Source organism: Felis catus, chromosome A1, assembly GCF_018350175.1.
Source record: "Felis catus isolate Fca126 chromosome A1, F.catus_Fca126_mat1.0, whole genome shotgun sequence".
Lineage (NCBI taxonomy): Eukaryota > Metazoa > Chordata > Mammalia > Carnivora > Felidae > Felis > Felis catus.
The window spans coordinates 47,557,590-47,572,562 of NC_058368.1; the positions used below are offsets into that span (position 1 = coordinate 47,557,590).

The following is a 14,973-nucleotide window of genomic DNA, read 5'->3' on the forward strand; positions in this document are numbered from 1 at the left end:
TAGTATATTCAAGTGTTAAGTTAAATTGTTTATTTGACGTTTTTGTTGTTTATTGAGGTAAGCCTATTTTGGTATGAACTTCCCCCTGAGAACTGCTTTTGCTGTATCTTACAAGTTTTGGAACGTGGTTTTCCCATTTTCATTTGTCTCAAGGAATTTTTTTTGTCTTTGATATTTTTGTTGACCCTTTGGTTCTTTAATAGCATATTGTTTAGTTTCCACATATTTGTGGTTTTTCTCCAGTTTTCTTCCTAAAATTGATTTCTAGTTTTGTAAAGTCCATGTGGTCTACTATATTGTTTAAGGCCAGTATTTCCTTGCTGTCTGGATTTACTGTCTGATCTATTCATTGATAGATAGCATTAAAGTGTTCCACTATTATTATATTGCTGTCAATTTCTTCCTTTATGTGTATTGATATTTATGTCTGTTTATATATTTAGATGCCTCCTATTATAGGGTACATAAATATTACAAATATATCCCCTTGTTAGATTGACCCATTTATCCTTGTATGATTCTCTTCTTTTTCTTTTGTTTTTTTTTAATGTTTATTTTTGAGAGAGAGAGAGCAGGGGAGGGGCAGAGAGAGAAACAAGGACAGAGGATTCAAAGCAGGCTCTGCACTGACAGCAGTGAGCCCAATGTGAGGCTCGAACTCACGAACCATGAGAACATGACCTGAGCCGAAGTCAGAGACTCAACCGCCTGAGCCACCCAGGTGTCCTGTTACAGTTTGTTTTAAAGTCTATTTTGTCTAAAAACGGTGAGGGGGTCCTTGGGTGGCTCAGTCAGTTTGGGCATCCACTCTTGATACTGCCTCAGGTTGTGATCCTGCAGTCGTGAGATCGAACCCCCACGTCAGGCTCTGCTGAGCATCGAGCCTGCTTGGGATTGTCTGTCCCTCTCTCTGCCCCTCCCCCTGTTCATTCTCTCTCTCTCTCTCTCTCTCTCTCTCTCTCAAAATAAATAAGCTTTAAAAAGAATAAAGTCTATTTTATCTAATGTAGTATTGCTACCCCAGCTTTTGTTTCCATTTGTATGGAATATCTTTTTCCATCCTTTCACTTTCAGTCGATATGTATCTTTAGATCTAAAGTGAGTCTCATATAGGCAGCATACAGATGGGCCTCGGTTTTGTCTGTTTTTTATCCATCAGCCACCCCCCCCTTGTCTTTTGATTGTAGAACTAGGTCTATTTACATTTAAAGAAATTGTTGGTAGGTATGTACTTATGGCCAGTTTGTTCATTGGTTTCTGGCTGTTTTTGTAGTTGCTCTGTTTGTTTCTTCTTTTCTTCCTCTTCTTTATGGTTTGATGCTTTTGTTTGGTGTTATGTTTGTATTCCTTTCACTTTATTTTTCTTGCTATTACAGGGTTTTGGTTTGTGGTTACCATCTCTCTCTCTCTCTCTCTCTCTCTCTCATAGTCTATTTTCAGTCAGTGTTTGCTTAAGTTCAAATGCATTCTAAAAGCATATTTTTACTGTATCCCCTACCATGTTTTATATTTTGATGTCATATTTTACATCTTTTTATTTTGTATATTCCTTAACTAATTATTAGAGATATACTTGATTTCACTTCTTCTTTTTAACATTCATATTAGCTTAATAACTGCTTGCCTCTTAATAACTATATTATAACTTACATTATATTTTATAATGACTATATTATATATTAAATATTATATATTATATGTATTATATAATAGCTATATTATAATAACTATATATAATAACTAATAACTACAATTGCCTCTGTTAGTGCAATTTTTTCTTTCATATACTTTATTTCTAGTTATAACTTTTTTCTTCTCTACTTAAAGAAGTCTCTTCATTTCTTGAAAGGCTGATTTAGTGGTGGTGAACTACCTTAGCTTCGCTTGTCTGGAAAACTCTCCTTTGATTCTGAATGATAACCTTGCTGGGTGAAGTATTCTTGATTGTAAGTTTTTTTCCTTTCAACACTTTGAATATGTCATGTCACTCCCTTCTGGCCTGCAAAGTTTTTGCTGAAAAATCATCTGATAGTGTCATGGGGGTTCCCTGGTACATAACTAGTTATTTTTCTCTTGTTACTTTTAAGATTATCTCTTTATCTGCCTGGGTGGCTCAGTCAGTTGAGCGTCTAACTTTTGATTTCCTCTTGGGTCATGATTTCATGGTTCATGGGATCAAGCCCTGCATCAGGCTGCATGCCATCATCTTGAGATTTTCTCTCTTCCTCCCTCTCTCTCTCTCTCTCTCTGCCCCTCCCCCATGTGTGTATGCTTTCTATCTCTCTCAAAATAAATAAACTTTAAAGAACTAAAAATAAAATTAAAAATAAAAAAAGATTATCTCTTTATCTTTAATGTTTGACATTTTAATTATAATGTGTCTTGGTGTGGATCTCCGGGTTCATCTTGTTTTGGACTCTCTGTGCTTCATGGACTTGGATGTTTGTTTCCTTCCCCAGGTTAGGAATGTTTTCAAACATTATTTCTTCAAATAAGTTTTCTGCACTTTTCTGTCTTTTCTCCTTCTGGGACCCCTATAATACAAAATGTTAAAATGTTAGTACACTTGATATGATATAGTCCTCAGAGGTCCCTTAAATTATCCCCATTTTTTTATTTCTTTTTCTTTTTTCTGTTCTGATGGAGTGATTTGTACCACTTGTCTTCTGTTTCTCTGTATCATCTTAATCGGCTGTTGATTCCCTCTTATGTTTTTCATTTTAGTTATTCGTCAACTCTGATTGGTATATTCTTATGTTTTCTCTTTGTTGAAGTTCTCCCTGTATTACTAATCCATTCTTCTCCCAAGTTTGGTCATCATCTTTATGGCCATTACTTTCAACTCTTTATCAGGGAGATTACTTACCTCTATTTCACTACCTACATATGTAGGTAGTGGGTAGTATATACCTCCCTACTCCTTAAGACACAGCAACACTGGAATTAGTCCAGTGGATAGCCCTATAATGCCCTGCAAGCATTCGAGTGAAAGGAAGACAGTTGTATTTCTCTCAGTTTAGATCAAAAGCTAGAAATGAGTAAGCTTAGTGAGGAAGGCATGTCTAAGGCTGAGATAGGTTGAAAGTTAGGTCTCTTGTACCAGACAGTTAGCCAAGTTGTGAATGCAAAGGAAAAGTTCTTAAAGGAAATTAAAAATGTTACTCCAGTGAACACACAAATGATTAAAGAAAAGGGGGGGTGGGGAAACAGCCTTATTGCTGTTATAGAGACAGTTTGAATGGTCTTGGATAGATAAAACCAACCATAACATTTTCCTAAGCCAAAGCTGATCCAGATCAAGGCCCTATCTTCAATTCTATGAAGCCTAGAAGAGGTGAGAAAGCTGCAGAAGAAAAGTTTGTAGTTAGCAGAGCTAGCAGAGGTTGGTTCATGAGGTTCAAGGAAAGCAACTGTCTCCACAACATAAAAGTGCAAGATGAAGCAGTAGGTACTGATATAGACACTACAGCAAGTTGTACGAAGATCTGGGTAAGATCATTAATGAAGGTGGCTACACTAACAACAGATTTTTGGTATAAATCATACAGCCTTCTTTTGGAAGAAGATGCCATCTAGCACTTTCATAGCTAGAGAGGAGAAGTCAATGCCTGGCCTCAAAGGATAGGCTGACTCTCGCAGCTAGTGACTTTAAGTTGAAGCCAGTATTCATGTACCATTCCTAAAATCCTGAGGTCCTTAAGAATTATACACTAAATCTACTCTTTTGTGATCTATACATGTAACAACAAAGCCTGGATAATAGCACATCTACTTACAGTATGGTTTACTGACTCTTAAGCCCACTGTTGAAACTTATTGCTCAAAAAAAAAGATTGCTTTCAAAATATTATTGCTCATTGACAGTGCACCTGGCCACCCAAGAGCTTTGATGGAGATATACAATGAGATTAATGTTGTTCTCATGCCTGCTAACATAGCATACATTCTGTAGTCCATGGATGGAGTCGTTTTGACTTTCAAGCCATCTTTTTTAGGAAAAACATGTTGTGGGGTGCCTGGGTGGCTCGGTCGGTTAAGTGTCCAACTCAGCTCAGGTCGTGATCTCACGGTTCTTGGGTTCGAGCCCCGCATCAGGCTCTGTGCTGACAGTGTGGAGCCTGGAGCCCATTTTGAGTTCTGTGTCTCTGTCCCTCCCCTGCTCACGCTCTGTCTCTCTCTTTCTCTCTCTCTCTCAAAAATAAATAAATCTAAAAAAAAGAAATACATTTTGTAGGGGTGTCTGGGTGACTCAGTTGGTTAAGTGTCTTTTTTTAAATTTTTTTATTTTTTAATTTTTTTGAATATTTATTTTTTAGAGAGAGAGACAGAGTATGAACAGGGGAGGGGCAGAGAGAGAGAGACACGAATCCAAAGCAGGCTCCAGGCTCTCAGCTGTCAGCACAGAGCCCGACGCGGGGCTCGAACCCATGGACCGTGAGATGAGCTGAAGTCGGACACCCAACCAACTGAGCCACCCAGGCGCCCCAAGTATCTGACTCTTATTTTGGCTCAGGTCATGAGATCGAGCCTCACATCTGGCTTCGTGCTAAGTGTGGAGCCCGCTTAAGATTCTCTCTTTCTCTAAGCCTCTGTCCCTCCCCAGCTTGTACGCACACTTTCTCTCTTTCTCTCAAAAAATAAAGAGAAATGCATTTTGAAAAGCTGCCATAGGTAGTGGTTCCTCTGATGGATCTGGGTAAAGTAAATTGAAAACCTGGAAAGGGTTCATTATTCTAGATGCCATTAGGAACATTCATCATTCATTCATGGGAAGCGGTCAGAATACATTCACAGGAATTTGGAAGAAGTTGATTCCATCTGGCATGGATGACCTAGAGGTGTTCACGACTTGACTGGCAGAAGTCATTTCAGTGATGAAATAGCAAGAGAACTAGAATTAGAAGTGGAACCTGAAGATGTGACTGAATTGCTGCAGTCTTGTGGTAAAACTCAGGGATGAGTTGTTTTTAGAGCTCATCAAAGAGGTGGATTCTTCAGATGGAGTCTGCTCCTGCCAAAGATGCTGTGATGATTGTAAACATTAACAAAGATTTCAGAATATTACATAAACTTACCTGATAAAGCAATGGTGGAGTTTGAGAGGACTGACTCCAATTTTGAAAGAAATTCTGTGGGTGAAATGGTATCCAGCAGCATCACATACTACAGAGAAATCGTTCGTGAAAGGCAGAGCCAATCAGTGCAGCCAACTTATCTTTTTCTAAGAAATTGCCACAGGCACCTCAACCTTCAGCAACTACCAGCCTGATCAGTCAGCAGCCATCAACTTCGAGCAAGACCTTCCACCAGCAAAAGATTACTAGTCAGTAAAAGCTCAGATGATGGCTAGCAATAAGGAATTTTTTAATTAAGGTATGTACATTGTGTTTTTTAGACAATGCTATTGCATACTTAATAGGCTACAGTGTAGTATAAAAATAATTTTATATGCACTGGAAAACCAAAAATTTCACTTGGCTTGCTTTAAAATGATACATTATTGCAGTGGTCTGGAGCTGAACCCATGATATCTCCAAGGTATATCTATATCTGGAGGATCATATCTCAAGGTCATAAAAGCCATATATGAAAGACCCACCGCTTGTATCTAGGATGTGGTCTGTGATTACCTTATCTATAGAATCATGCTGGAATCTGGGCACCCAAGCTTTAAACCCAAGGGTTTAAGAAGAAAATGACCAAAATGGTGTAAAGATTTTTTAAAGTCCTTTTAGTGCTATGTTAAAACTGACTACAAGTATTTGGAAAGTTCTCATGTGAATGATCTTGGTTGCTCTACTTGGTAAGACCTAAGGTAGTAGAATTGGGACCACTGGGTAAATATTACAAGAAAGAGTAAAAATAAACTTTCTAATAGTATTTTTTAAAATGTCTTAGCGTCTAATATATTCTCCATCCAGCTGTTTAGGCATCAACTGGCCAGGTGTTCAGTAGGAATATGCTCGTGAGGATTGAAACATCAAGTGGGTAATTTGATGAATTTGGAGTCTCTTTGGATCTTGAAATTATCTGTGACAACTCAAAAGAGTTAATACACTGGTTTTGTTACCTTACAAAAGGAATGGTAAACCCACGCTATTTTTGAGAGTATTGTTTTTAAAATCTCTGCAGTTCCTATTTTTTTCAAAATAAAAACCTAGTGTTAAGGCCTATTATTTGAAAAGGACACATATATATACACACACACACATTTTGTTTAATATCCACAAATTCTTTTGAGTGTAAATTTCTTAGAAATATTTGAACGCCTATATATTTTGAGAATATATTTTTTTGTATATAGTGAAACCCAGGAATAATTTTTTTGTTTTATTTTTCAGAGGTTGAGCTTTTAGTAGTCAAATATGTGATTCTGGGGTGCCTGGGTGCCTCAGTTGGTTATACATCTGACTCTTTTTTTTTTTTTTTTTTAATGTTTATTTTTGAGAGAGAGAGAAAGAGAGAGAGAGAGAGAGAGAGAGACAGGGCGTGAGTGGGGGAGGGGCAGAGAGAGAGAGGGAGACACAGAATCGGAAGCAGGCTCCAGGCTCTGAGCTGTCAGCACAGAGCCTGACGTGGGGCTCCAACCCACAAGCCTTGAGATCATGACCTGAGCCAAAGTCCGACGCTTAACCGACTGAGCTAACCAAGTGCCCCCACACATCTGACTCTTGATCTCAGCTCAGGTCTTGATCTCGGGGTCGTGACTCCAAGCCCCATGTTGGGCTCCATGCTGGGTATGGAGCCTACTTTAAAAAAAAAGAATGTGATTCTGACTCCCTTTGTATCAAAATTGGAGTAAATGTGTTTCAATCGTTAGATGGATTGTGATTTCCCTGAGTCATGCTTAATTAAGGCTTCAGGCATGCCTATACACAATTTTCTAGTCAAATATAATTAGCCTCAACTTCATTTATGTTAAAAGTTTTTATCAAATTCTTCCTTTAAGGGTTAAATGACTTTTGTTATTATAAAGAAAAATGTAAGGAAGTAGTATGCCACTTTCAAATATGAATGAAAAAAAGCCTTTTTACTTCAGTTTTCTATAAAAGAATGTACTTTTCTCAGGCATATAAAAGACCTATGTGTCTAGCAATTCAAGTTCACTGGTTTAATAATAAGTAACAAATACCTAGTTTTCATGTACATAAGCAGTTATTATCTCATGTTTTGTTGCTTCTGAATCTGCACACATTCTGAGGATTCTTTCTGCCAAAATGGGTAAATTTTAAAACTCAGTGTGAATAGTAGAATAAGTTGAACAGACTGTTAACTTCGGGAGCCTACAGAGAAGTCTGTATATGAATGTAAAGGGAAAGCTTTCCAATCCAGAATTAATTTTAACAGTATTTTTTTCAGTTATGGTTGTTTTAACTGTTTTAAATATATATATTCCATATTTTGAAATAAATTTGGAATCATTTTCAGTCCATAAGTATCTTTAAATGAGTATTTCTTGAAATTATTTTCAGTCCCTACAATTTCTCTGGTAATAGGTAGATTTTGTTCTCATTTTTTTACTCATAGAAGATAAAAATAAGAGAGAATAGGAGATCTGATACATAGACTTAGTGATTTTTATGCCATACTAGGCTAGTTTAAAGCTTGATACAGAAGCCTGTATTTCTGTATACAGAAATATTTCTATACAGAAATTTCTATACAGAAATCCTGAATTTCCATTCAGTGCTATCTCCCCAAGAGTAGAACAGTTTTGACATGCCTACCTCATTTTACCTTTTTTCATACTCGTATATTGTTTTTTCTTTGTTTATCTGCCTTTTAATCTGTTACTGGCTTCTTCAGCAGGCAAGTAAATGTTTGTGGCATTTGCAAAATAAATTTAATGAATGGAGGATACTAAGATTTGAAATAAAAGCTATGGTATTGTACTTAAACTCTGATTCTCTTAATAAATTACGATAACTTTATTCATATTACTCTTAGTTTTCATGATTACACAAAGTAATTCACATCATACTTATTATTTGAATGAAGAAATTCCTAATTCTCAATCCTAAATTAAGTTATTCTTTTGTCATACTTCTTTATGAAAGAAAGAATAAAATAAATTACTACTTTTTAAATGAAATTTTTTAGTATTTGATTTTTTTTTTTTTTGCTTGATAATTTGCAAAACTCTCATTAGTGGACCTCTCTAATAATCTTCCAGAATTAAAAATTTTTCTTTGCTACTTAATTTCTCTTATTCTTTGTACTGTTCTATTTGCCCATATGTTTTCTCTGTTTATATTTAAATAGTCTAGCCCTGTGTCATTCTAAAATTTTTCTTTGCTTCTAAGCTGCTATACCATTCGACATATATTCGTCCACTTGCCTAGAATTATATCTCAAGCAGTACTCATTACATCTTAAGTGATTCTGGTTTTTTCCAGTAAAGGCTTCAGTATTAGTACTATTATAGTGTTTATGAAAGCATTCAGAAATTTATTGTTGAGATGAGAAATATGTATTCCTTTTTACTCTGGACAAAAGATTCTGAAAGGAACTGGTAAGATACTCTCATATTCATATCACAATGTGTGAATTTTATTTTATGCCACGTACAATCTGTCTTCCTTTTTCTTTAGTAAGTATTGGTCTGATCTGAAATTCCTTGTCCCACCAGAAACAGTAGCCTAGAGAGTCCTTCAGCCACTCACGGATAATTAATTGCTTATAATTGGATTTAGAAGGTGCTGGTTCTAAAATGATATGCCTATTCTTCACCTCAAAAGAACATATATTGAATATTTTTGTGTGGCAAGTCAAAATACATGCAGACACACTGAGCAATTTGGTATTATTTTCCATCAGTCCTTTTTCTTAAAAAAAAAAAAGAACTGGGGCTTCTGTGGTCAAAAGGGATATGTACTCTCTATCAGGAGAATTAATGATGAGTGCCAGCGTTTTTACCTGAAATTTTGTGGGACAGAACATCTTTATACATGAATGGACTAGAATTAGCAGCATATTTTATTGTGTCGATGGAACAATTGATGTAGGGAAACACTGTTTCCCTTCAATCCTCTTCTCAATCCTGAATAACTGAATGTCACTTCCAGAGCATCGATTCCCTTTTTATCTTATAAAATCAACACTGTGCTCTCACAGTCTATCTTGGTTCATATCCTTTTTCAGCTTCTTATTTCAAATTTCATACATGGCACAAAAGCTCCAAGAATGGGACAGAGAAGTCCTGTACAGTTGACCCTTGAACGACATGGGTTTGAACTGCACGAGTCAACTTATATGCTGATGTTTTCTGAGAAATTACAGTATAGTACTGTAAATGTATTTTCTCTTTCTTATGATGTTTTTAGTAACATTTTCTTTTCTCTAGCTCTATTATAAGAATACAGTAAATGTAATACATATAAAATGCAGAATATGTGTTAGTCAACTGTTATTGGTAAGGCTTCCAGTCAGTGGTAGGCTATTAGTACTTAAGTTTCTGGGGAGTCAAAAGTTATATGCAAATTTTCAACTGCACAGGCAGTGGGTTCCCCTGACCCCTGCATTGTTCAATGGTCAACTGCATATCTTTTATCCAGATTGACTCCTTTTTAACATTTTGCTACATGTATCTTTCTTATTCACTCTCTCTCTCCCCCCCTACCCATACACACAGACACACACAGACACACACACACACACACACACACACACACACACACACAATTTTTTTCTGAATAATTTAATAGACTGATTGCATTGTTTACTGTTACTTCTTCACAGTTTATTTCCTAAGAGTAAGAATGTTCTCTTACATAACCACAGTACACTTACCAAATGCAACACAACACTGATAGCAATACTTTTATCCATTTTTGTCAGTATATGTATACACACATACAAATGGCCTTTGAACAACACAAGTTTGAACTACACAGATCCACTTATGTGCAGATTTTTTTCAGTAAATATAGTCCAGTACTATTTAAATGTATTTTGTCTTTCTAATGATTTTCTTTTTTTTCTTTTTTAATATTTATTTACTTTGAGAGAGGGGGAGCAAGTAAGCATGCACGTGAGCAGAGGAGGGACAGAGAGGGAGGGAGAGAATCCCAACCAGGCTCTGCACTGTCAGCGTAGAGTCTGACGCAAGACTGAAACCCCTGAACCTGTGATATCGTGACCAGAGATGAAATCAAGGCAGATGGTTAACCCCATTGAGCCACCCAGGTGCCCCCTCATTTTTTTCTTAATAACATTTGCTTTTCTCTAGCTTCATTGTAAGAATGCACTATAGAACACATACAACATACAGACTGTGCATGAGTCAACTGTTCATGTTATAGGTAAGGCTTCCAGTCAGTAGTAAGCAACTCCTTAAGTTTTGGGGGAGTCAAAAGTTACACACAGATTTTCAGTGGTATGGGGCAGTCAGCACCCCAAACCTCCACATTCATTGTTCAGGGGTCAACCATATATATCTTCCTTGTGAGAGCTCATCTATTCAAACTGTAACTTCAGGAAATGACCAACAGTGATTTTAAGATCAAACCATACCATTTTTGTGTCTTGGATTTCCAGCTAGCTCTGTACATTTTTATCTGAATGCCTTTCTGGAACTTCAAACTCAGTATTTTTGAAACAGACTCCGCTCCCTCCCAGATTCATTCCTCCCAAAACAAAAAATTGCTTCAACTGACTTCAGTTCCATAATTGTACCACCATTTTGAAGCCATTTCTGCCTGAACCTTTAGAATAGTAGACCTTCCCCCTTGCTGCTCTGTGTAATCATTTGTCATTCTGCCCCCACTACATTTTACCCCTGTGGTATCTCTGAAATCCTCTTCCCTCCTGTTTGCCACTATACTGGATCGGCATCGGTGTCATGTTGAAATTGTGTACAGTAAACTCCTAATTGGTTGCTCCGTCTCTCCCCACTCAGTTAATCCTCTTGTCCAAACCTGTTCCTCCTCCCATAATTTTGCATTCTGACTAACATAATCATTTACCCAGGCACTTGAACTAGAAAACTGGTGATTCACAACTACTTTGTTTTCCCCTCACCCCACGCCATCTATTCAGCCAATGAATATTTATTGATAACTACCATGTGCCACTCACCATGGTGGATGCTAGTATATATTAGTAAGTAAACTGGAGATTGCCCTAGTGAGAGTCCATTTGAGGAAGACAAAAAAATAAACAGGCAGTTAGATACTAATTATTATTATGTTTTCATGATTGTTATGAACTAGATAGATCATGTGAGGAAGAATAATGGACTGGGCAGGGTATACCATGAGAGGATAGTCAAGAAAGGCCTCTGACATTTAAGCTAAGCAAATGTCATATTATTTTCCTTTCTAAATATATCTACTCATTCCCCTCCTCTTAATCCCAGGTGCCAATGCTTTAGTTAAGTCTGTATTTTCCCTGCTTGAACTATTTATGATAGTCTCTGAACTGTCTCTGCTTTCAGGTTAGTCCTCTCTGTTTCATCACTCACTCTTCCAGAGTAATTGTTCTAAAACTGAGAACTCTGATCCTGTCATTCAACAGGATGCCATCCAGACTGCACAGCTTAGCATTTAAAGTCATTCACAGACACCCTGCCTATCTTCTCAGACTCAGATCTTTTTTTTTTTATTCTCTTCCACATGCTTAAGACAAATTGATCTCTTGTAGTTTTGTAAGTGTATGGTGCTTTCTCTCTTATCCCTTTATATGTGTCCTTTGCTAGGAATGGCCTTTTCCCTTGTTCATATATCATACTCCTCTATTAGGAAGATAGCCATTCATTTGATAAGATTGAACTCAGTGATCACATCTTCTGTGCAATCTTCAGAAACATTGTAGTCTCTTCTCTCAGTTTTCTAGCGTTATATTTTAGTTGTGTGTTTATTTACTAGTCTCTCCCTGTGAAGTATTTGGGGTTTTTTTTGAGGTTAGAGATTTTGTTCTTCCCCATCCTGTTTCTCTAGTAAAGCCTCTACACAGTGTCTTTGATAAGTAATTCACAATAAATGACTATCAATTGCAACTGATTAGAGTTTTCTGTATTCATTTTGACTTAAAATTGTCCATTGTGAAGGCAGTTTGAATGCTGGAAAGAATGTGCGGGGCTCTTCCTTATATTACTGCATTAGTGGTTCCCAAATCTACAATCACCTACAGAATTTTTTTTTCTAGAAGACATAATTCCCTTGCCTCCCTAAGAGTCTTAGTAAATAAATACCCCTGTAGAGAGCGCCCAGGAATTTATACTTCCTAGAAAGTTACCTGAATGATCCTGATGTATCCTTTCCTCGACTCTGAATGTTGAGGAAACACCACTGTGTAATAGTCTTTGAAAACACTTTGTAAACTAAGTATTAATGAAATAGTAGTTATTACCATTTATCATTAAGACTAAAGCTTTAGTACCCTAAGGTATGAAAGAAGTTGAGGAAGTATTAGTTATCTTCTTCAAACACTTACCAGATTGAGTACCAGAAGTCTGGAAATAAGCAAATATCCTCACTCTGAATGGTTGAGGAGGAAAGATTTCAGAAACTATTTACCAATAAACTTGAATTCACCATAAACATTCTCAAATAGATTTTTAAAAAGATAGCATTTAGAAAAGGAGATGGAGAAGCCACTGTTAGTTAACTGTTAAAGTCTTGACAAACTACTTTTACTTCTCTTGTTTTGAGGTATTTACTAGAACCTCTAGAGGAGAATGTCAGTGACAGAAGGTATTCTAATTTCAGCAAGACACTTTATTAAGATGAAGAATATCTTGGTCAACATGTGGAAAAATGTGAAGTCAATGACACTGTAAAAAAATGATGAATTGAAAGCAGTTTAAATATGAGTTTCAAAGAATGTTGATTAGTAGATTAACCTAGAGGAACATTACTGATTAAATGCTTTCAGGCTTTTTACTTATTTTTTAACCAGTCATTGGTTAAATCAGATTGGTTAAACCTAGATTTCACACTGAGCCCAGTGGGTAAGTCTTTTCAAATTTTACATTTAAACACACCTTCATCCAGTTAATAAATTGAGCACCTTTGACCTGTCACATACCCATTTTGATGTCCCTCCTCCCTTTCCCAATGATTAACAGGTGAGTAAGTAAGTTGGCTAGTTTTGCAAAAAATTAAAGGCTAGGAAACTCAGACCTATGGTCTAAAGAGGAATTTGCTATTAAAGAAACTCAAAGGAACTCAAATGTTAAGCTAATGGAATACTTCTAAAATTGAAGATTTTGTAACAGCATTTTTGTGATATTCTGCAAGATGAAGGGGTCCCTCTTTTAGTTGAACTTACATTCCTATGGCAACAAGAAAGCACAGACCTTGTAACAAAAGATATATGACAAAGCAAACAGCAGAAGAGCAAAAAAAAAAAAAAAAAAAAATATATATATATATATATATATACACACATACACACACACACATACATATATATATAAATTATTAAGATGGCAGAAGACTGAATGTATGTTTTCTGACAATTATAAATGTGATGAAATGCTATTATAAAAAGAAATACAGTTTGGGTCAAAAATCACATCCATAAGTGACTAAGGATGTTTAAAGATGAAAAAGATAAAAAGGGAAAAGTAACACAGTCTAAAACTTGGACAATAAATAATTTATTGAAAATTGTTTTAGGGGCTCCTGGGTGGTTCAGTCAGTTAAGTGTCCAACTTCAGCTCAGGTCATGATCTAATGGTTCATGAGTTCGAGCCCCTTATTGGGTTCTGCTGACAGCTCAGAGCCTGGAACCTGCTTTGGATTCTGGTCTCCCTCTCTCTCTGTGCCCCTGCCCTGCTTGCTCTGTCTGTCTGTCTCTCAAAAATAATAAACATTTAAAAAAATTACAAACATTGTTTTAAAATAAGAATTCAGGATCTTGAGAATGTATACACAATGAATATACTGGTTGTTTGCCAGTTTGGGTTATATGTCCATGCCCAGACGACTCAATTGTTACCAGGGGTGATGGTCACGTTTTAAAAACACAATGTGTAGGGGCGCCTGGGTGGCTCGGTTGGTTAAGCATCCTACTTCAGCTCAGGTCATGATCTCACCTTTCGTTGGTTCAAGCCCCGTGTCTGTGCTGACAACTCAGAGCCTGGAGCCTGCTTCGGGTCTGTGTCTTCTATCTCTCTGCCCCTGCCCCTGCCCCTGCTCATGCTCTGTGTCTCTCTCTCAAAAATAAACGTTAAAAATTATTTTAATTAAATAAAAAAAAAAAACCCACAATGTGTAGGAATAGTTTCTAGATAAAATTCCTAGGTAAAAGGGTGCCGAACAGATACTATAATGAATTATAATAGAAATCAATAAATAGTTGATGAAATAAAGAAACAAAGCTCAGAAAATTTTTAAAAAGTCCATAAGCACTTTTTCACTGAATCCATCTTAAGGCCACAGTAAAGTTACAAACAGAGATATATTTAAGTGTTCAGCACATTAACTGGCTTAAAGAGAATGTTGGTAGTAAAACCAAGATTTCAAGTTCATTCATCTTCTAGACCTTTGGCAGTGTGGCAAAGTAGAAGGACTAGTGAGTTTCGTGGCCTTTTCTGAGTCTAGCCAGCTGCCTCATATATGTGTAAAAAGTGGAGAGAGTAGATACAATCAGTACAAATATGTAAGTACTGCTACAAAAAGAACTCAAGTACATGCCCTCCTGGTGACTTATCAGTAACATCATGTTTGCAAATGAAGGAAAGCACATTATTATATGTTTACACGATTTTTAGGATACTTTCTTAGAAGTCTAGAGTCAGAGTTGGTCATTATGTATGTGAATTGAACCAGAGAGAGTGTGTATATACGTTTATATAGCCCCCCCCCTTTTTTTTTGTAGGCTGTTGCTCTGTTGCTTTGGGGGAAATATTCATAGATTTACATTTGGTAAATATATCCATGTCCAAAAAAAGATATGTATAAAAATTGGAATGCCAGCTAACTAAATCAACTCATAAAAACTTCAGTTAAAAGTAAGATATTTTCCACG

At 36.4% G+C, this 14,973-nt stretch overlaps 1 protein-coding gene across 8 annotated transcripts in view; it reads left to right on the top strand.

Moving 5' to 3' along the window:
• Positions 1-14,973, top strand: part of PIBF1 (progesterone immunomodulatory binding factor 1) — a 207,355-nt gene that overhangs the window by 68,191 nt on the left and 124,191 nt on the right. The gene's annotated exons all lie outside the window — the stretch shown is intronic.